Raw genomic sequence first — 24,522 nt, forward strand, 5'->3', positions numbered from 1 at the left:
ATCGTTATTTGATGGTGGTTTCGTCAAAATATCACAAGTAGCTGTATATTTAAATTGAAGATATATGCCAGACATGCTATATAAACATTCCTTCAAGTCATCCACATAATATCACGAAACAATTGCTTAGATATCCCTTTTTATGTAGTCAGCTACTTGTGCATTTGCTACAAATATCCTTATATTTTAGCGGTTTTGTCAATATATCTCAAGTAGCTGTATATTTAAATTGAAGATATATGCCAGACATGCTATTATAAACATTCCTTCAAGTCATCCACATAATATTACGACACAATTACTCAGATATCTCTCTTGATGTAGTCAGCTACTTGTGCATTTGCTACAAATATCCTTATATTTTGGCGGTTTTGTCAATATATCTCAAGTAGCTGTATATTTAATTGGAAGATATATGCCGGACATGCTATTATCAACATTCCTTCAAGTCATCCACATAATATTACGACACAATTACTCAGATATCCCTCTTTATGTAGTCAGCTACTTGTGCATTTGCTACAAATATCCTTATATTTTGGCGGTTTTGTCAATATATCTCAAGTAGCTGTATATTTAATTGGAAGATATATGCCAGGCATGCTATTATAAACATTCCTTCAAGTTATCCACATAATATTTCGACACAATTACTCAGATATCGCTCTTAATGTGGTCAGCTACTTCAGCATTTTGTTACAAATATCGTTATTTTTTGGTGGATTTGTCAATATATCACAAGTAGCTGTATATCTAAATTTCAGGTATATGCCACACATGCTATTATAAACATTCCTTCAAGTCATCCACATAATATAACGACACAATTACTCAGATATCGCTCTTCATGTGGTCAGCTATTATCAACATTCCTTCAAGTCATCCACATAATATTACGACACAATTACTCAGATATCTCTCTTTATGTAGTCAGCTACTTGTGCATTTCGTTACAAATATCTTTATTTTTTGTCGGGGTTGTCAATATATCTCAAGTATCTGTATATTTAAATTGAAGATGTATGCCAGACATGCTATTATCAACATTCCTTCAAGTCATCCACATAATATAACGACACATTATTCAGATATCTCTCTTTTTGTAGTCAGCTACATGTGCATTTTGTTACAAATATCGTTATTTGATGGTGGTTTCGTCAAAATATCACAAGTAGCTGTATATTTAAATTGAAGATATATGCCAGACATGCTATATAAACATTCCTTCAAGTCATCCACATAATATCACGAAACAATTGCTTAGATATCCCTTTTTATGTAGTCAGCTACTTGTGCATTTGCTACAAATATCCTTATATTTTAGCGGTTTTGTCAATATATCTCAAGTAGCTGTATATTTAAATTGAAGATATATGCCAGACATGCTATTATAAACATTCCTTCAAGTCATCCACATAATATTACGACACAATTACTCAGATATCTCTCTTGATGTAGTCAGCTACTTGTGCATTTTGTTACAAATATCGTTATTTTTTGGTGGTTTTGTCAATATATTGCAAGTAACTGTATATTTAAATTGAAGATATATGCCGGACATGTTATTATAAACATTCCTTCAAGTCATCCACATAATATTACGACACAATTACTCAGATATCCCTCTTTATGTAGTCAGCTACTTGTGCATTTGCTACAAATATCCTTATATTTTGGCGGTTTTGTCAATATATCTTAAGTAGCTGTATATTTAATTGGAAGATATATGCCACACATGCTATTATAAACATTCCTTCAAGTCATCCACATAATATGACGACACAATTACTCAGATATCGCTCTTCATGTGGTCAGCTATTATCAACATTCCTTCAAGTCATCCACATAATATTACGACACAATTACTCAGATATCTCTCTTTATGTAGTCAGCTACTTGTGCATTTCGTTACAAATATCTTTATTTTTTGTCGGGGTTGTCAATATATCTCAAGTATCTGTATATTTAAATTGAAGATGTATGCCAGACATGCTATTATCAACATTCTTTCAAGTCATCCAGATAATATTACGACACATTATTCAGATATCTCTCTTTTTGTAGTCAGCTACATGTGCATTTTGTTACAAATATCGTTATTTGATGGTGGTTTCGTCAAAATATCACAAGTAGCTGTATATTTAAATTGAAGATATATGCCAGACATGCTATATAAACATTCCTTCAAGTCATCCACATAATATCACGAAACAATTGCTTAGATATCCCTTTTTATGTAGTCAGCTACTTGTGCATTTGCTACAAATATCCTTATATTTTAGCGGTTTTGTCAATATATCTCAAGTAGCTGTATATTTAAATTGAAGATATATGCCAGACATGCTATTATAAACATTCCTTCAAGTCATCCACATAATATTGCGACACAATTACTCAGATATCTCTCTTGATGTAGTCAGCTACTTGTGCATTTTGTTACAAATATCGTTATTTTTTGGTGGTTTTGTCAATATATTGCAAGTAACTGTATATTTAAATTGAAGATATATGCCGGACATGTTATTATAAACATTCCTTCAAGTCATCCACATAATATTACGACACAATTACTCAGATATCCCTCTTTATGTAGTCAGCTACTTGTGCATTTGCTACAAATATCCTTATATTTTGGCGGTTTTGTCAATATATCTTAAGTAGCTGTATATTTAATTGGAAGATATATGCCACACATGCTATTATAAACATTCCTTCAAGTCATCCACATAATATGACGACACAATTACTCAGATATCGCTCTTCATGTGGTCAGCTATTATCAACATTCCTTCAAGTCATCCACATAATATTACGACACAATTACTCAGATATCTCTCTTTATGTAGTCAGCTACTTGTGCATTTCGTTACAAATATCTTTATTTTTTGTCGGGGTTGTCAATATATCTCAAGTATCTGTATATTTAAATTGAAGATGTATGCCAGACATGCTATTATCAACATTCTTTCAAGTCATCCAGATAATATTACGACACATTATTCAGATATCTCTCTTTTTGTAGTCAGCTACATGTGCATTTTGTTACAAATATCGTTATTTGATGGTGGTTTCGTCAAAATATCACAAGTAGCTGTATATTTAAATTGAAGATATATGCCAGACATGCTATATAAACATTCCTTCAAGTCATCCACATAATATCACGAAACAATTGCTTAGATATCCCTTTTTATGTAGTCAGCTACTTGTGCATTTGCTACAAATATCCTTATATTTTAGCGGTTTTGTCAATATATCTCAAGTAGCTGTATATTTAAATTGAAGATATATGCCAGACATGCTATTATAAACATTCCTTCAAGTCATCCACATAATATTACGACACAATTACTCAGATATCTCTCTTGATGTAGTCAGCTACTTGTGCATTTGCTACAAATATCCTTATATTTTGGCGGTTTTGTCAATATATCTCAAGTAGCTGTATATTTAATTGGAAGATATATGCCGGACATGCTATTATCAACATTCCTTCAAGTCATCCACATAATATTACGACACAATTACTCAGATATCCCTCTTTATGTAGTCAGCTACTTGTGCATTTGCTACAAATATCCTTATATTTTGGCGGTTTTGTCAATATATCTCAAGTAGCTGTATATTTAATTGGAAGATATATGCCAGGCATGCTATTATAAACATTCCTTCAAGTTATCCACATAATATTTCGACACAATTACTCAGATATCGCTCTTAATGTGGTCAGCTACTTCAGCATTTTGTTACAAATATCGTTATTTTTTGGTGGATTTGTCAATATATCACAAGTAGCTGTATATCTAAATTTCAGGTATATGCCACACATGCTATTATAAACATTCCTTCAAGTCATCCACATAATATAACGACACAATTACTCAGATATCGCTCTTCATGTGGTCAGCTATTATCAACATTCCTTCAAGTCATCCACATAATATTACGACACAATTACTCAGATATCTCTCTTTATGTAGTCAGCTACTTGTGCATTTCGTTACAAATATCTTTATTTTTTGTCGGGGTTGTCAATATATCTCAAGTATCTGTATATTTAAATTGAAGATGTATGCCAGACATGCTATTATCAACATTCCTTCAAGTCATCCACATAATATAACGACACATTATTCAGATATCTCTCTTTTTGTAGTCAGCTACATGTGCATTTTGTTACAAATATCGTTATTTGATGGTGGTTTCGTCAAAATATCACAAGTAGCTGTATATTTAAATTGAAGATATATGCCAGACATGCTATATAAACATTCCTTCAAGTCATCCACATAATATCACGAAACAATTGCTTAGATATCCCTTTTTATGTAGTCAGCTACTTGTGCATTTGCTACAAATATCCTTATATTTTAGCGGTTTTGTCAATATATCTCAAGTAGCTGTATATTTAAATTGAAGATATATGCCAGACATGCTATTATAAACATTCCTTCAAGTCATCCACATAATATTGCGACACAATTACTCAGATATCTCTCTTGATGTAGTCAGCTACTTGTGCATTTTGTTACAAATATCGTTATTTTTTGGTGGTTTTGTCAATATATTGCAAGTAACTGTATATTTAAATTGAAGATATATGCCGGACATGTTATTATAAACATTCCTTCAAGTCATCCACATAATATTACGACACAATTACTCAGATATCCCTCTTTATGTAGTCAGCTACTTGTGCATTTGCTACAAATATCCTTATATTTTGGCGGTTTTGTCAATATATCTTAAGTAGCTGTATATTTAATTGGAAGATATATGCCAGACATGCTATTATAAACATTCCTTCAAGTCATCCACATAATATCACGACACAATTACTCAGATATCGCTCTTTATGTGGTCAGCTACTTGTGCATTTTGCTACAAATATCGTTATTTTTTGACGGTTTTGTCAATATATCTCAAGTAGCTGTATCTTTAAATTGAAGATATATGCCAGATATGCTATTATCAACATTCCTTCAAGTCATCCACATAATATTACGACATAATTACTCAAATATCGCTCTTTATGTGGTCAGCTACTTGCACATTTTGTTACAAATATCATTATTTTTTGGTGGTTTTGTCAATATATTGCAAGTAGCTGTATATTTAAATTGAAGATATATGCCAGACATGCTATATAAACATTCCTTCAAGTCATCCACATAATATTACGACACAATTACTCAGATATCCCTCTTTATGTAGTCAGTTACTTGTGCATTTGCTACAAATATCCTTATATTTTGGCGGTTTTGTCAATATATCTCAAGTAGCTGTATATCTAATTGATAGATATATGCCAGACATGCTATTATAAACATTTCTTCAAGTCATCCACATAATATTACGACACAATTACTCAGACATCTCTCTTTATGTAGTCAGCTACTTGTGCATTTGCTACAAATATCCTTATATTTTGGCGGTTTTGTCAATATATCTCAAGTAGCTGTATATTTAAATTGAAGATATATGCCTGACATGCTATTATAAACATTCCTTCAAGTCATCCACATAATATTACGACACAATTACTCAGATATCGCTCTTTATGTAGTCAGCTACTTGTGCATTTCGTTACAAATATCTTTATTTTTTCTCAGGGTTGTCAATATATCTCAAGTATCTGTATATTTAAACTGAAGATGTATGCCAGACATGCTATTATCAACATTCCTTCAAGTCATCCACATAATATTACGATACAATTACTCAGATATTTCTCTTGAGGTAGTCAGCTACTTGTGCATTTTGTTACAAAGATCGTTATTTTTTGTTGGTTTTGTCAATATATTGCAAGTAACTGTATATTGAAATTGAAGATATATGCCAGACATGCTATTATCAACATTCCTTCAAGTCATCCACATAATATCACGACACAATTTCTCAGATATCGCTCTTTATGTGGTCATCTATCTGTGCATTTTGCTACAAAGGTCGTTATTTTTTGACGGTTTTGTCAATATATCTCAAGTAGCTGTATATTTAAATTGAAGATATATGCCAGATATGCTATTATCACATTCCTTCAAGTCATCCACATAATATTACGACATAATTACTCAGATTTCGCTCTTTATGTGGTCAGCTACTTGCACATTTTGTTACAAATATCGTTATTTTTTGGTGGTTTTGTCAATATATTGCAAGTAGCTGTATATTTAAATTGAAGATATATGCCAGACATGCTATATAAACATTCCTTCAAGTCATCCACATAATATTACGACACAATTACTCAGATATCCCTCTTTATGTAGTCAGTTACTTGTGCATTTGCTACAAATATCCTTATATTTTGGCGGTTTTGTCAATATATCTCAAGTAGCTGTATATCTAATTGGAAGATATATGCCAGACATGCTATTATAAACATTCCTTCAAGTCATCCACATAATATTACGACACAATTACTCAGATATCTCTCTTTATGTAGTCAGCTACTTGTGCATTTGCTACAAATATCCTTATATTTTGGCGGTTTTGTCAATATATCTCAAGTAGCTGTATATTTAAATTGAAGATATATGCCAGACATGCTATTATAAACATTCCTTCAAGTCATCCACATAATATTACGACACAATTACTCAGATATCGCTCTTTATGTAGTCAGCTACTTGTGCATTTCGTTACAAATATCTTTATTTTTTCTCAGGGTTGTCAATATATCTCAAGTATCTGTATATTTAAACTGAAGATGTATGCCAGACATGCTATTATCAACATTCCTTCAAGTCATCCACATAATATTACGATACAATTACTCAGATATTTCTCTTGATGTAGTCAGCTACTTGTGCATTTTGTTACAAAGATCGTTATTTTTTGGTGGTTTTGTCAATATATTGCAGTAACTGTATATTTAAATTGAAGATATATGCCAGACATGCTATTATAAACATTCCTTCAAGTCATCCACATAATATTACGACAAAATTACTTAGATATCGCTCTCTATGTGGTCATCTACTTGTGCATTTTGCTACAAAGATCGTTATTTTTAGTGACGGTTTTGTCAATATATCTCAAGTAGCTGTATATTTAAATAGAAGATATATGCCAGATATGCAATTATAAACATTCCTTCAAGTCATCCACATAATATTACGACACAATTACTCAGATATCGCTCTTCATGTGGTCAGCTACTTGCGCATTTTGTGACAAATATCCTTATATTTTGACGGTTTTGTCAATATATTGCAATAAGTTGTATAACTAGATCTCGTTACGAGTAACGAGTAGGTCTTCCGTCCGATTTTGTTTTCATATGATACGATGAAACATCGATATTCTCTGCCAAATCTGCGATCTTGGTGAATCTAGGTTTTTTGTCTCGAGACCGAAAACGGACGAACAAAAGAGGTTTATAAAAGTAAAAGCTAGGTTTTTTTTGATACATTTGTTTAGTGTACACTACTGTTAATCATGGAAGATGAAACACCAAAGATAATCAGTTAAACTTGTGAAAAAAATGAATTGTTTGAACTCTTCTGGTGAGTACCGGAAGTGACGGTTGACAAAAGAAAACCCGTTAAATATATCTTCAATCGATTGTCTATCATTTATAAAAGTTTGTGTCTCAATCACTTACAGTGACTAAAATCTCACTGGTATCAATTTTGTAAAAAGGCTAGGTACCAAAGATATTTGAAATCTTGATTGTTTTCAAGTTATCTGTAATATAGTTTACGAGTGTCTTGGCCCCTCATTTAAGGGGCCAGCCCCTTTTTCTTGAGTTCAATCGAAAGTTCTCACGAATACTAACATTATTTGTTCTTACACCCATCTAAAATTGTTGTTCATTTTTGAGATACAAATGATTGAATATTTTAGGGGCCAGCCCTATAGATCCTTAATGGGGACAGACTTTAGAATTTTGATTAGTGGAATCGATTAGAATCATCAATGCAAACATTTTCTTTTCTACATTGCCTAACAAAATATGTCTCCTTCTCTAGATATATTGCATCAAAGTTTAAGTACTTTGGCCCCTTAAAATCCCTAATTACGTCATAAATGGGTGTGAAAATGATTTTGCCTGATAAATATTGCTACAATCAACAACTTTGCTTCTATATTGCATTACAAAATTTTGATCGTTTTTAAGTTATTTGTAATAGAGTTTACGAGTGTTTTGGTCCCTAATTTAAGGGGCCAGCCCCTTTTTCTTGATTTTGATCTTGAAAGAACGTTTAAATATCTACTACTTTTGTTATATATGTCTTAACAAAATATCAACTGATAAAAAGATACAGATGAAAACGTATGAAAATTTTGAATGAAAATTCGTACCCAATTTTCGTGCCTAGGTGAGCTCCAAGAAATGGCGCCACTGGCGTAAAACAAAATAATAGTGTACAACTTCAGACAATAGACTACCTATCCTGAAAATTTCATAGTCATATCTCTGATAGTTTCTGAGATCAGCTCTGCACAAAATAGGTCGTAAAAATGTACAAAATGGCCGATAAATCGGTACCGGAAGTGCCGACAGGAAAAATCTCAAAAACGTATGAAGTTTACATCAAGACTCATCTTCTCTGAAAAAATGGTCGAAATCGGTCGAATAGCTTTTGAGAAATCTCGTGCACAAAATTTGTGGGAAAAAATAATAATAACTAGAGCAAAGCTCGTTGCAAAGCAACGAGTGGATCTTCCGTTGATGTTGGAAGTAAAGCTGTAAGTTCCTGTAAGAAACAGAGCTCTTATACCAATAGTAAGAAAAACTAAAATAAAAAGATGAAAAAAATCGAATTAGTCCTGGTACAACTTAACAAAATACGAATTATTTTAAGTACGACTTAACAAAAACTTTTCCTATTTCAAGAACGACTTAACAAAAAAAATCCGATTGTGTTTAAGTACGAATTAACAATTTCCGAATTATTTTAGGTACGAGTTAATTTATCTTTGAACACATCACTATTTCCTTAACCAAGAACGTGGAATCAAAATTTCCGGAAAACTCAATTTTTAAATCCCAATATCTCTGTAATGCATCGTCCGATTTTAAAACGGATATCAGTTTAAATTAAGCTTTATAAAAGCCCCTTTGTTGCTTTATGATTTATATCAAATTATTGATCAGAAAAGAGTTATTATAAAAAGACTTAGTAGTCCTTCAGGCCCTTAATTTGAAAGGTCAGCCCCTTTTTCTTGATATAAAAAAAAGGTCTTGCTAATATAAACATATTTTGTTCTAGAAGTGTTCATGAATTGTCAACCGTCCTCGAGATATCTAAACAACTGTATTTTAAGGGCCGACCCTTTAACCCCTTACCGGGGCCACTAACAACAAAATATTTGGTATCATATTGTTAAAAACATTATTTCTAACCACGTTTGTACTACACTGCTTTTCAAAATATTTCTCCTTTTTCAGATATTAATGATCAAAATATTGAGTTATGGCCCCTTGAAACCCCTAATTACATAATTTATGACTTAGGTATGGTACTGTATAGATGAACAGATGTACAAACAACATTTTTGCTTCTCTATTTTATAACAAATTATTGTTCAGTAAAGAGTTATTGTAAGAAGACATTAGAGCCCTCTTGGCCCCTAATTTGAGGGGCCAGCCCCTTTTTCTTGATATCAAATGAAAGGTCTTGCAAATACAAACATATTTTGTTCTACAAGTGTTCAAGAAATGTTAACCGTTCTTGAGATATATGTACAAATGTGTTTTAGGGGCCGACCCTTTAACTCCTAAATGGGGTCATAAACAAAAACATTTAAGGTAGCATACTGTACAAAACATTATTTTGAGCAACTTTTGTTCTACATTGCTTTTAAAAATATTTCTCCTTTTTCAGATATTAATGATCAATTTTTGAATTTCTGGCCCCTTGAAACCCCTAATTACGTAACATATGACTTAAGTATGGTACTGTATAGATAAACAGCCCAACAATGAACATTTTTGCTTCTATAATTAATAACAAATTATTATTCAGTAAAGAGTTATTGTAAGAAGACTTTACAGCCCTCTTGGCCCCTAATTTGAGGGGCCAGCCCCTTTTTCTTGATATTAAACGAAAGCCCGTGTAATTTGAAACAACTTTTGCATTATATGTTTTAACAAAATATTTATACATCAAAAGATATCACAGAAAATGTGCAAAAATTTCGTGAAAAAATTTGGTGCTAATTTTCAGGTTCAGGCGAGCTTTGAGGCCTTGAGCAATTTTCATCATTGGAAGCATGGGGCTACATCTACATACATTCATCTACAATCCCTGAAAATTTCAATCTTCTATCTTGATTAGTTTCGGAGGAGATGCGTGGACAAAATGACCCTTAAAAATTTACAAAATCGTCAATATCTGAAACTGGAAGTGACGTCATCATTTAAAAATTTTATAATACGTAGCGCCGATCATGCTTTATCCGTCCTGAAAATTTTGTGCGAATCGGTTGGATAGTTTTTGAGAAATAGCGCTCCAAAAAAGTCAGAAAAAGAAAAAAAAGAATAATAAAGAAAAAGAAACCGTAGAATAACAAGAGGGTCTTCCGTTGGAAACGGAAGACCCTAATAATAATAAGAAATCGTACGAAAACTATAAGGTCTTCCGTTGGAAACGGAAGACCTTAATTAAACTGAAGATATATGCCTGACATGCTATTATCAACATTCCTTCAAGTCATCCACATAATATTGCGACACATTACTCAGATATTGCTCTTTATGTAGTCAGCTACTTGTGCATTCCGTTACAAATATCTTTATTTTTTGTCGGGGTTGTCAATATATCTCAAGTAGCTGTATATTCAAACTGAAAATGTATGCCAGACATGCTATTATCAACATTCCTTCAAGTCATCCACATAATATTACGACACAATTACTCAGATATCTCTCTTGATGTAGTCAGCTACTTGTGCATTTTGTCACAAATATCGTTATTTTTTGGTGGTTTTGTCAATATATCACAAGTAGCTGTATATCTAAATTTAAGGTATATGCCAGACATGCTATTATCAACATTTCTTCAAGTCATCCACATAATATTACGACACAATATCTCAGATATCTCTCTTGATGTTGTCTGCTACATGTGCATTTTGCTACAAATATCCTGATTTTTTGGCGGTTTTGTCAATATATCTCAAGTAGCTGTATATTTAAATTGAAGATATATGCCAGACTTGCTAAAGTAACATTCCTTCAAGTCATCCACATAATATTACGACACAGGTACTCAGATATCTCTTTTTATGTAGTCAGCTACTTGTGCATTTTGTTACAAATATCTGTATTTCTCCCCGTACGTTTTTTGTGTGCACGTAAAAAGATGAAGTGAATGAAAGAGAATAACCAGTGAAATTGAAATTATAAGTAAATTTTGCCCCCCCCCCCTTCCCCCATCCCCTTTTTACAATCTTTATGATTTTAAATTTTTTTGGTTTGTTCTTCAATATTTAAATTAAAAACTAGATATCTTTAATCTTTAATCTTTATGTACAGAAACTTGAGTAACATGGAAAGTGTTAAAAATGAAGATATTTATAAAGAATGCAGTAGTAGCTGACGAGATTATGAGTGATATCTGAGTAGTTGTGACGTTATATCATGTGGATGACTTAATAGAATGTTGAAATAAACATGACTGGTTAATATGAGCAATATATACATAAAGCTACTTGAAAAATATTGACAAAATCCTAAAAAAAGAAAAAGAAATTTTAACAAAATGTTTTAAAAGCTGATGAGATTTAAAGGGATATCTAAGTAATCGTGTCATAATATCATGTTGGTGACCTTATAGAATGTTTAAATCAACCACTGGTAGATATCTTCATTTTATTACACAGCTACTTGAGGTTTATCAACTAAACTGTTGAAAATTGAAGTTTTTATAACAAAATGCACTTAAAGCCGATGAGATTGAGAAAGATAAATAAGTAATTATGTCGTAATATCATGTGGATGTCCTAATATAATATTAAAATGAACATGATTTGTATATATCAGCATTCTATATACAGCTACTTGAGATATTTTTACAAAACCGCCAAAAAATAAAGATATTTGTAACAAAATGCACAAGTAGCTGACCACATAAAGGGAAATATCTGAGTAATTGTGTCGTAATATTATGTAGATGACTTAAAGGAATGTTGATAATAGCATGTCTGGCATATATCTACAGCTTAAATATACAGCTACTTGAAATATATTGACAAAACCACCAAAAAATATAAGGATATTTGTCACAAAATGTGCAAGTAACTGACCACATAAAGAGCGAAATCTGAGTAATTATGTCGTAATATTATGTGGATGACTTGAAGGAATGTTTATAATAGCAGATCTGGCATATATCTTCCATTTAAATATACAGCTACTTGAGAAATATTGACAAAACCGCCAAAATATAAGGATATTTGTAGCATATGCACAAGTAGCTGACTACATAAAGAGGGATATCTGAGCATTTGTGTCGTGATATTATGTGGATGACTTGAAGGAATGTTTATAATAGCATGTCTGGCATATATCTTCCAATTAAATATACAGCCACTTGCAATATATTGACAAAACTGTCAAAATATAAGGATATTTGTCAGAAAATGCGCAAGTGGCTGACCACATGAAGAGCGATATCTGAGTAATTGTATCGTAATATTATGTGGATGACTTGAAGGAATGTTGATAATAGCATGTCAGGAATATATCTTCCAATTAAATATACAGCCACTTGCAATATATTGACAAAACTGTCAAAATATAAGGATATTTGTCAGAAAATGCGCAAGTGGCTGACCACATGAAGAGCGATATCTGAGTAATTGTATCGTAATATTATGTGGATGACTTGAAGGAATGTTTATGATAGCATGTCTGGCATATATCGTAAATTTGAATATACAGTTACTTGTGATATATTGACAAAACCACCCAATAATAACGAAATTTGTAGCAAAATGCAGCAGTAGCTGACTACATAAAGAGAGATATCTGAGTAATTGTGTCGTAATATTATGTGGATGACTTGAAGGAATGTTGACAATAGCATGTCTGGCATACATCTTCAGTTTAAATATACAGATACTTGAGATATATTGACAACCCCGACAAAAAATAAAAATATTTGTAACGAAATGCACAAGTAGCTGACTACATAAAGTGAGATATCTGAGTAATTGTGTCGTAATATTATGTGGATGACTTGAAGGAATGTTTTTAATAGCATGTTTGGCATATATCTTCAGTTTAAATATACAGCTACTTGCAATATATTGACAAAACCGTCAAAATATAAGGATATTTGTCACAAAATGCGCAAGTAGCTGACCACATAAAGAGCGATATCTGGGTAATTGTGTCGTAATATTATGTGGATGACTTGAAGGAATGTTTATAATAGCATGTCTGGCCTATATCGTAAATTTGAATATACAGCTACTTGTGATATATTGACAAAACCACCAAAAAATAACGATATTTGTAACAAAATGCACAAGTAGCTGACTACATAAAGAGAGATATCTGAGAAATTGTGTCGTAATATTATCTGGATGACTTGAAGGAATGTTTATAATAGCATGTCTGGCATATATCTTCAATTCAAATTTACAGCTACTTGTGATATATTGACAAAACTACCAAAAAATAACGATATTTGTAACAAAACGCACAAGTAGCTGACTACATAAAGAGAGATATCTGAGAAATTGTGTCGTAATATTATGTGGAGGACTTGAAGGAATGTTTATAATAGCATGTCTGGCATATATCTTCAATTTAAATATACAGCTACTTGTGATATATTGACAAAACTACCAAAAAAATAACGATATTTGTAACAAAACGCACAAGTAGCTGACTACATAAAGAGAGATATCTGAGAAATTGTGTCGTAATATTATGTGGATGACTTGAAGGAATGTTTATAATAGCATGTCTGGCATATATCTTCAATTTAAATATACAGCTACTTGAGATATATTGACAACCCCGACAAAAAATAAAAATATTTGTAACGAAATGCACAAGTAGCTGACTACATAAAGTGAGATATCTGAGTAATTGTGTCGTAATATTATGTGGATGACTTGAAGGAATGTTTATAATAGCATGTTTGGCATATATCTTCAGTTTAAATATACAGCTACTTGCAATATATTGACAAAACCGTCAAAATATAAGGATATTTGTCACAAAATGCGCAAGTAGCTGACCACATAAAGAGCGATATCTGGGTAATTGTGTCGTAATATTATGTGGATGACTTGAAGGAATGTTTATAATAGCATGTCTGGCATATATCGTAAATTTGAATGTACAGCTACTTGTGATATATCGACAAAACCACCAAAAAATAACGATATTTGTAACAAAATGCACAAGTAGCTGACTACATAAAGAGAGATATCTGAGAAATTGTGTCGTAATATTATGTGGATGACTTGAAGGAATGTTTATAATAGCATGTCTGGCATATATCTTCAATTTAAATATACAGCTACTTGCAATATATTGACAAAACCACCAAAAAATAATGATATTTGTAACAAAATGCACAAGTAGCTGACTACTTCAAGAGAGATATCTGAGTAATTGTGTCGTAATATTATGTGGATGACTTGAAGGAATGTTTATAATAGCATGTCTGGCATATATCTTCAATTTAAATATACAGCTACTTGAGATATATTGACAAAACTGCCAAAATATAAGGATATTTGTAGCAAATGCACAAGTAGCTGACTACATAAAAAGGGATATCTAAGCAATTTTGTCATGATATTATGTGGATGACTTGAAGGAATGTTTATATAGCATGTCTGGCATATATCTTCAATTTAAATATACAGCTACTTGTGATATTTTGATGAAACCACCATAAAATAACGATATTTGTAACAAAATGCACAAGTAGCTGACTACATAAAGAGAGATATCTGAGTAATGTGTCGTAATATTATGTGGATGAATTGAAGGAATGTTGATAATAGCAAGTCTGGCATATATCTTCAATTTAAATATACAGCTACTTGAGATATATTGACAAAACTGCCAAAATATAAGGATATTTGTAGCAAATGCACAAGTAGCTGACTACATAAAAAGGGATATCTAAGCAATTTTGTCATGATATTATGTGGATGACTTGAAGGAATGTTTATATAGCATGTCTGGCATATATCTTCAATTTAAATATACAGCTACTTGTGATATTTTGATGAAACCACCATAAAATAACGATATTTGTAACAAAATGCACAAGTAGCTGACTACATAAAGAGAGATATCTGAGTAATGTGTCGTAATATTATGTGGATGAATTGAAGGAATGTTGATAATAGCATGTCTGGCATACATCTTCAATTTAAATATACAGATACTTGAGATATATTGACAACCCCGACAAAAAATAAAGATATTTGTAACGAAATGCACAAGTAGCTGACTACATAAAGAGAGATATGTGAGTAATTGTGTCGTAATATTATGTGGATGACTTGAGGGAATGTTGTTAAAACATGTCAGGCATATATCTTCAGTTTAAATATACAGCTACTTGCAATATATTGACAAAACCGTCAAAATATAAGGATATTAGTCACAAAATGCGCAAGTAGCTGACCATATAAAGAGCGATATCTGAGTAATTGTGTCGAAATATTATGTGGATGACTTAAAGGAGTGCTGATAATACAATATCTGGCATATATCTTCAATTTAAATATACAGCTACTTTAGATATATTGACAATCCAGACACAAAATAGAGATATTTGTAACAAAATGCACAAGTAGCTGACTACATAAAGAGAGATATCTGAGAAATTGTGGCGTAATATTATGTGGATGACTTGAAGGAATGTTGATAATAGCATATCTGGCAAAATTCTTCAATTTAAATATACAGCTACTTGAGATATATTGACAAAACCGCCAAAATATACGAATATTTGTAACAAAATGCACAAGTAGCTGACTACATAAGTAGAGATATCTGAGAAAGTGTGTCGTAATATTATGTGAATGACTTGACAGAATGTTGATATTAGCATGTCGGGCATATATCTTCAATTTAAATATACAGCTACTTGAGATATATTGACAAAACCGCTAAAAAATAAAGATATTTGTAACAAAATTCACAAGTAGCTGACTACATACAGAGGGATATCTGAGTAATTGTGTCGTAATATTATGTGGATGACTTGACATAATGTTGATATTAGCAAGTCTGGCATATATCTTCAATTTAAATATACAGCTACTTGAGATATATTGACAATTGACAGTGATATAGTGCAATGTACATCTTAAGAACACAAATAAAAATCCCAGGTATGTGTTCTCACATGAACAGTAACAAGTAACTAGAAGCCAAGTTTCTTTCATCTCGTAGCCAGTTACTAGTAGCTAGCTTTTCTTACTTCTCGAAACCAGTTATTAGTAGCCAGTTACGAGTAGCCAACTTTGATTTTATCTCGTAGCCAGTTACTAGTAGCTAGGTTTTCTTACTTCTCGTAGCCAGTTACTAGTAGCCAGTTACTAGTAGCTAGGTTTTCTTACTTCTCGTAGCCAGTTACTAGTAGCCAGTTACTAGTAGCCAGTTACTATACACATACTATCTGGAAAATGTGAACTAAAAAAGGTAATCAATAAAGAGATGTTGAAGTTATGAATATATTCTAAAGTTAAACAGTAACAGGATGATTTCAAAGTCATTTATTTGACTGTGGAGAATTGCAGACCTCTAAATGATCCTCATATTGCAGTTCATACATTTTGTTGACAAATGTTTAAAACTTAGGAAAAAAAATGTATTCACTTACTCTACTGTATACCAAACCTAGTTTAAAAAGATCAAACATATATGCAAATGTTGAGAATTACAATACAATGTAAAAGCCAAGTAATTTAGGGATAACTATAGATTGATATTCAATAATGTACAAATTATGTGTCCTTTACAATTGCTCCATGTTGTACTGTCAAATCACAGGTCTCTAGATCTGAAGACATTTGAACTTTTAACTTTTTATTTTAATACTAATGGATTCTTCAAGAGAAATTCCCCCATTACAGAACATAGACTTCCAAAGAATCCCTTTAGCTGCATGCCGTAATTGTGTTTTTGGAAAGCGTGTAATCCTGGAGCGTGCCATTTGTGGTAACAACAATTTCAATTCACTAGTGTTGCCTTGCATCCATTATACCAATGACAGCTGTCTTTTTCAGCAGGATATTCTAAAATGTGTTGATGAAATGAATAATATATATTTTATCAAGCAATATTTCATTACAATATACTTGACCTCCAATAAAGAAAACATGGATTTAAAAATAAAATTAACCTATAAAATATTTTAAATTTATGTGTGTTTTACCTTAAATAATTTATTTTTAAAAGTATACATGTATTTTGCAAATAAAGGACGATATATATAAGAAGATCACACGATATGAAATATTATTTTGCAAATAAAGGATGAGATATATAAGAAGATCACACGATATGAATTATCAATATTTGTAAGGTTATTTCGGTATATTACATACAAGTAATGGAAAATATAGTGATTGGACTGTAAATGAAAGTTTAATTTTTTTCTCCTCCAAAATTCTTCAGTTTATAATTGCATTTAGAAGAAGAATGTTTACTATATTATTAAGGATATGACAGCAAGATATCTGTGAGTCAATGCTCACTAGTGATACCCCTACTCTGGTGTGAATACAAAAAAACATAGCTAACATTACATGTAGCGGAAAGTTGACATCAAATATTTTGAAAAATGAATCCTACTGTATGGCATTCCTTAACAAAGACTGAGTTAAAATTTCAAGCATCTGCGATTGTTGCCGAGATATCTTTGACAAAAATTGTGTTATAGACAAACAGACACACAACAATAAAAACAATAAACAATAAAAACAATATACCCCTCTCCTTCCGAGAATGGGTATAATTAGTTCATACTTAAACAAGAAAACCACGGGGAATATCGTAATCAAATTTAGTTGTATTTACTAACCTTGAAAATGGGTTTAAGGCCATTAAGATGAGGATTCCAGCATATTTTCGATGCCCTGCTTCCATTTAGAAGTTGCAATGTTTGTCCCTCTTTAAAAGTGCTGAACTGTGAAGCCAACACCGCATTTACAGCATCTGTTTTTTTTCCTTGAATTTTGCTGTGCGCCCAAATTTAGCAACCCCCCCCCCTTTCACCAGAGATGAAAAATGATGTTGGGCTCTCATTGTCTCCTCTTGTCTGTTAATGTTAATCTGTTTCTTGACATTCATCTATCAGTTTTTCCTTCTGTACTCATAAACACGCAATTTCAAATTGAACTATTTTTCCCCTAGCAATTTCATCTACAGACATCAAACTCCGTGCTTATCCTTTGTTTATGTTGCATACCATCGCAAGAGTTATCGTACGTTCCTGTATCAAAAACGTAAACTCATAGATCTACCACTTGCTATCTTTGCTATAGGCATTTTCAATGTATAATTAAAAGCGATGAAGTAAAAATTTAGAGACATACCACAGTTCTATTATCAAAAACGATGTTTAAACGGGGGTCGAACGGGGGGGGGGGGGGGGGAGAGAGTTGTGTGCCCTTAGTTTAAATAACATCCGATAGATTTACCACGAAAAAGGGCAGGAATTTGACCTTTGACGTAGAAGGTCATGAAAGCAATTGTAATAGGCGCTTCCGCCTAAAAATGATTTAATGACCGCTATTGTTCCTATTTTGGAGTCAACTGTCTTTGATTCCAGCTTTTTATTTCTTTGATAGTTGATGCAAGTTTTGTTTCGAAGTTTATTTCTGTAATATTAGTGAGATTTCAGTTAAATTTATTCCTAATGCATTGGAGTCTTCGTTTGTCCGGATCCATTGTATTTTAAAGTATCGACATAAACTTTTCCTTTTTCAAGATTTTGATCCTATCCAAATTGCATTTGTTTTTCCAAAGTTAGGTCTTAATCCTGTATATTTTGAAAAGTGGAAAACCAGATCAAAAGCTGCTTTTAAATTTTTCTGTGTTTCATTTAAAAACATTATTGCATCATCCACATATCGAAACCAACCATATTCTTTTTGTATATGTATACATCTAATATTTCTAATTTTTATTATCATAATATCCATTATTTCTACATATATGATATCACCTTGTCGACACCAACGCCCAATATTATAAAAAATTCAGAAACAGTTAAAGCACATTATTTTCTTGAATCAATGTATTTATGCCAGCAATAATTATTTTAATAATATTTTAAAATGATTCTTTTTATTGCTTCAGGTGGCTGATATATAACGCCTTGTACGCTTATGTCCTTTAAACAAAAACAACAAAATCATGACCTTTTAAATCTCAATTTTCGAGCTCGGGAGAGCTGCGGCGCATTTGGTCACAGAATAAGATATGCCCGTGTCACATATATAATCTTTCGTCTTCAACCCTAAAAAAAAGTGGGCGCGTTTGATGTTAATTCAGCGGGGATCTGGGCGCATAGAATAGTTTAAATTTCACAGATTACCTGTGCACATTTTGCAAATAATATTCGTTATTTGGTTTTTTTTACGATCAGGAAAGTGGTAAAAATGTTTGAATTATATTTATTTTATCAAATTATGAGTCTGAATATGGCAACATGATGCAATATATGCCAAATCCTACTTATTTACAGCTGTTTTAAATGATATTATTGTTTCTGGGTATTCTCTCCACGAATTTTAAACGTGTAAGGAATACATATTTTATCATAAAATATGCTGCTTTAAAACAAAAGATTGAGATGACCCAGAAATGACAAAAAATTTACTCTTAGAAATATAATTTTGGAAATAAAATAAACAAAGTGCAGAGTTATGAGAATGTTGCTTTAAACACTTCTTGATATCGCACATGGATTTGAGTATGATTTTTGAACAAGGGTCAAACGTATTTTGGGTTTGAATCCTGTTGGTGTTTTCTTTAGCTACTTTTTTTCTTTCTTTTATACGAACCAACTATATTGTGTTTGGAAAATATCATATTGGCATTTTCAACTAAATTATACCTTTTTGAAAGTCTCACAACATTTCTTAATGATTAATTCCCCATTTAAAGGCGTTTACTTTTTTCTTTCTGTCATGTTCACATGTAAACAGTGGTTTCACTGGGAACGTGTGGGTGTTTGGTGTGTTTGTAAACAGATGAAAATGCATGTATTGTAAGGTTTTAAATAGTTTTAAATATACTTCAACTTCCAAGAGAGTAATACATTCCAATATTTAAGTAATTGATTTTTGTTCGAGTCTGTATACTGTGTAGAATTTCGATGTTATAGACATTAAAATCCCAATTGATTTGTGTCGATGATTACTGCAAACTTACTATCTTGAGTGCCCAAGTTCTTTAAACTCAATATCTTAAATTGTTTGTGAGGAGATCCCCGAAAGCCGACCATCTAAAGACTACGTGAAATAATACTATCTTTGTAATTTTTCGGCAGCATTGGGTGATTAAGAAGGTAAACGGAACTTCATAATTTTGAAGTTTGCCATCCCTTTCTTGATTTTCTAAACTATTGAAAAAAGGACACCATCGAGACAACGTGAAATTGTCCGAGAATAAGAAATTAAACTTATTCTATATAAACAAATAACCCATATCTTTTTCTTTATACATGTATAAGGAAAAGAAACAGAATAAAATAAAACAATTATGATAAATCACATATTACATCACCATGAAAACGCTAAATCACCCCTGCAAATTTTTAAAGTACACAGATGGATGATACTTTAAAACGGGTACACAGTGATGAATCTGGTTTGCACATAGGTTTCACAAAAACGCAAGTTCATTGCGTATGAACTAATATGAAGTAGTTCCAAAACACTGATTTGTATGTTATTAGTTTAAAAATAAATTGTATACATGTTTCTAGAAAACCATATTTAACGATTTTTCAAAAATAAAGTTGATTTTATTGTTAAAAAGCAAATTTTTATAGATTATAATTCCATACTCATCTCAACAGTCTATGTGATGACCAGTTTAAATCGGGTTTAGAAAACAGCTATTCCTGCTGTTACTACGGAACCATTTTTCACGACATCCTTTGGCTTGATCAGTAAAACAAAAGATTTTTTATGATTTTACAATTTTATATAAAACAAAACATGTACATATATACAAAGTAAATTGAAATAAGAGAGAAAGAGTTCACGTTTCCCAGGTCCGGGTTTCGGTATCTTCGGTGGAATCCGCCCTCAGACCACGGTATTTCCCGATATACTCAGTGCCAACTAAGTGCGTCCGCATACGTATGATACACTGTTGCCCCGACCATTGTGCAGCCCCCAAAGTCAGAACGTCTATGGACATCCGGTCCTCAAAGCACCATACTTCAGACGTCACGTCGACTCGCCCACAGGTTAGGTCTTGGGAATTCTCCCACACCGTCGTCAAAACTCTATCGCCACATAGAGCTACACTGGTAAGAAACCCCGGGTAAAAAACCTTCAACAAATTTGTTGACAAAATATCATAAATAGTGCCACCAAAAGGCTGTCGTGAAAAGTACAAACGCTTTAGCAAATTACAACCAGTACACATAGGTACGCTTCAATAAATAACAGCGGTTCACACGGCAAAAATGAAACCATGTATATTAACAGGTAACATGACATTATTTCTTTTACTTAAACTGAAGACAAGTACACGTGGCAAAATTTAAAGTATACAATTCGAACTGTAAGAGTATGAAAATTGTTGATTTAAATAAATAAAGTTATTGTAATTAATACATCTAAACAGTTAGATCCACCCTTTCTTTTAATTCATACACATGTACATATACCCTTAGGGCAGTACTTGATCATGAGTTGGTCAGTGGATATTTGTGATCTTGGTTTTTATTGGTTGTTTGTGTCAGGTTGAATTTGGTTGGTTTGTATATTTTGCTTTATGTGTTTTACCGCCAAGTTTGACAAGTTTGACAATCTTTGTCTGGACATTGACCAGAACAGACTATATATTTATATTGAGAAGTAATTTTAATTTTGGACCAGACCTTGCTCTTTTTCTGGTAAGTTATACTAAGTATACTAATATCCTATAACACTTACTATTAATAAATTGATTATCCTATAAATTGCAGAAAACATTAATTCAGTCCATGATCACAAACTAATGAGTATGAATGAATTGGAATGAAAAGATACTGGAATACAGTGTTGATTATAAAGATCAATATTTGGTTTATTTATTATAGTATTAATTGATTCTCAAATCAATTGTATATAAGAATTTTATGAAGATCAGATATTTGATTAAATTGGTCATTTATAAGATCAATTAGATTATATTTCAGTAATAAATATTTTTAGAATTATTTTGTTCGAATTACAGAATCAGTCAATGTCAATATAATCTCACCACGCAATCGGTGTACGTATTATGAGCCTGTTCCCATAGAATGGTGAGAAAGTGTTTTCGAATTTTTTTTTAATCTGATTAATATATTTTATGACTTATTTTGGAGAAATGTAATTCATGTATATTATAAGAATTACCTCCCGCTAAATGTTTAAAGTACAATTATAGTAAGATAATGTAAAAATATTATCTTGATGGAAATACATATATATTGTACTAATGTTATATTTTGATATAAATTATATTATTGTTTTATGATATTTCAGGGCTTAAATATACATTGCAAATTTTAAAGTCACTGTGTCCGGATACAAATAAAACGAACCATACAGATATCTTTGTTGTCAGTTATCATAAACAAAGACTGTAACAGAACGTTAACACGCTGACAAATAGAAATACTACAGTAGTTCAAAGTAAACGTTTTAACTAGATATTATTTCCAGTATGATAAAGTTGAATAAGATAAACTTACCCTGACTGGAGATTCAGTTACTACGAACTTAAAAACTTCTCCTCGATGGGCCTGTCAGACTAAGCCACACCTGGCATCTGGAAAACGTGCGCTACCCGCGACAAACTCTACACCCCTTATATAGCAACACCGGTTTTAAATGCCCAGAACAAGGGGACTCCTTGCAGGATAATACAAACAACTCAACCTGTACAACATCGAGGCTCAAAACGGGATAAAACAAACAAATTCAATATTGATTGTGACACTATTGCAAAAAACTAAAATATTGACCTATTGGGGTGGGGGTGGGGGTGGGGGTGGATTTCCCGAAAAATAAAATCCCTTTTGAAAGTTTCTTGTTATTTTTTATCGAACATATTTCTAAATTTTTCGAATTTGCATTTTGAACCTATCATATTGCTCTGGGAGTTTTATTATTAATCTTTAATGTTTGCCAAAACAGCATTTTCTTATTAAAATGTTTTATTAATGCATGGTTTTTGGCTAAATATCTTTCAATGCCGGTCTTTCCCTAAAAAAATATCTTAAATATTTTGATAGGTTTTGTTCAAAGAAATATTATTTTTAGGGGGCACCCCGGCTTTGGGTCAATTTTTTCCCCCCAAAAAACGACAAAAATATCGGAAACTGATTTCTATCATAGGGGTCTTTATTTACATTATAAAGGTTGAGGTCTTGATAGCTCAGAAATATAAACCGCTGACACTGTCACACATGATTTTTTTGTGACATGGTTGGATTCAATTTGTGGGCATTCTTTTTCATTTTTAAAATCAACGGCATTTTAAAAACTGGTTTTTTTATTATCATCTATGCAGAATTGTACATTTTATATATTTAACTTTGAATTTCTTCCTTAAATGCACATTTACTCTTTGAGTTTAAGATGGAAAAATATATATACTTAAGTACATGTAAAAGCAGTCAACCGGAACTATACTTTTATGTAACCCACCCAAACCCCCCCCCCCCCTGCAAAATATTCTGGATCCGTGCATGTGATGAGAGGTGCCAAATTACTAATGGTGAATAATAAATTTCTTCATGGCGATAGAGACAGTAATGATTAATTTCTCCTCCCCTTGTATTTACTGGTATCTGTTTTTGGAGGGTTTTTATTTTTCATTTATTCAGATGTATACCATTCCTATTCAGTCATGGTTTGACAATGTAAACATACGCTACAATATCAATCACCACTATAGAAACTGCAGGACTGAAATCGACACGCTCCAATTATCGATAGGTCGAAATCTACAGCGGCTGAAACTGACAGGAAACTGAGAAGACTGAAATTTACATGCCCCGTTTGTGCATTGGTCGAAACCTACAGCGACCTAGGAAATATCAAGGACTGCACAAAATTATCATGATGATGTCAGACTCAAATTCCCATAAAAGATAATTTGGCTATTTCTTTTAAAGCATCAATATTGGAAAAATAATATTTTTAATTTTATGGACTTAAATTGTGAACAATTTGAAGTCACTTTAAAAAATTGATTCTGAAAATATAGTTGCAACAGAATTATTTTTCTATATGCTGCACATATAGAATACTGGTAGACATTAGAATACTGGTATAATTAATATAATTAAAAAATCGCGCTTTCATCTT

At 31.9% G+C, this 24,522-nt stretch overlaps 1 protein-coding gene and 1 long non-coding RNA gene across 2 annotated transcripts in view; one reads left to right on the plus strand and one right to left on the minus strand.

The window, feature by feature from the left end:
* The window catches only part of LOC128189531 (protein draper-like), a 64,819-nt gene that overhangs the window by 37,724 nt on the left and 2,573 nt on the right, over positions 1 to 24,522 (minus strand). The gene's annotated exons all lie outside the window — the stretch shown is intronic.
* LOC128189534 (uncharacterized) lies at positions 22,000 to 22,761 on the plus strand. Its single transcript, XR_008244248.1, has 2 exons — positions 22,000 to 22,076; positions 22,400 to 22,761. It is a non-coding gene; the product is annotated as an uncharacterized LOC128189534 (long non-coding RNA).

The sequence above is a fragment of the Crassostrea angulata genome, chromosome 6 (genome assembly GCF_025612915.1).
Source record: "Crassostrea angulata isolate pt1a10 chromosome 6, ASM2561291v2, whole genome shotgun sequence".
Taxonomy (NCBI): domain Eukaryota; kingdom Metazoa; phylum Mollusca; class Bivalvia; order Ostreida; family Ostreidae; genus Magallana; species Magallana angulata.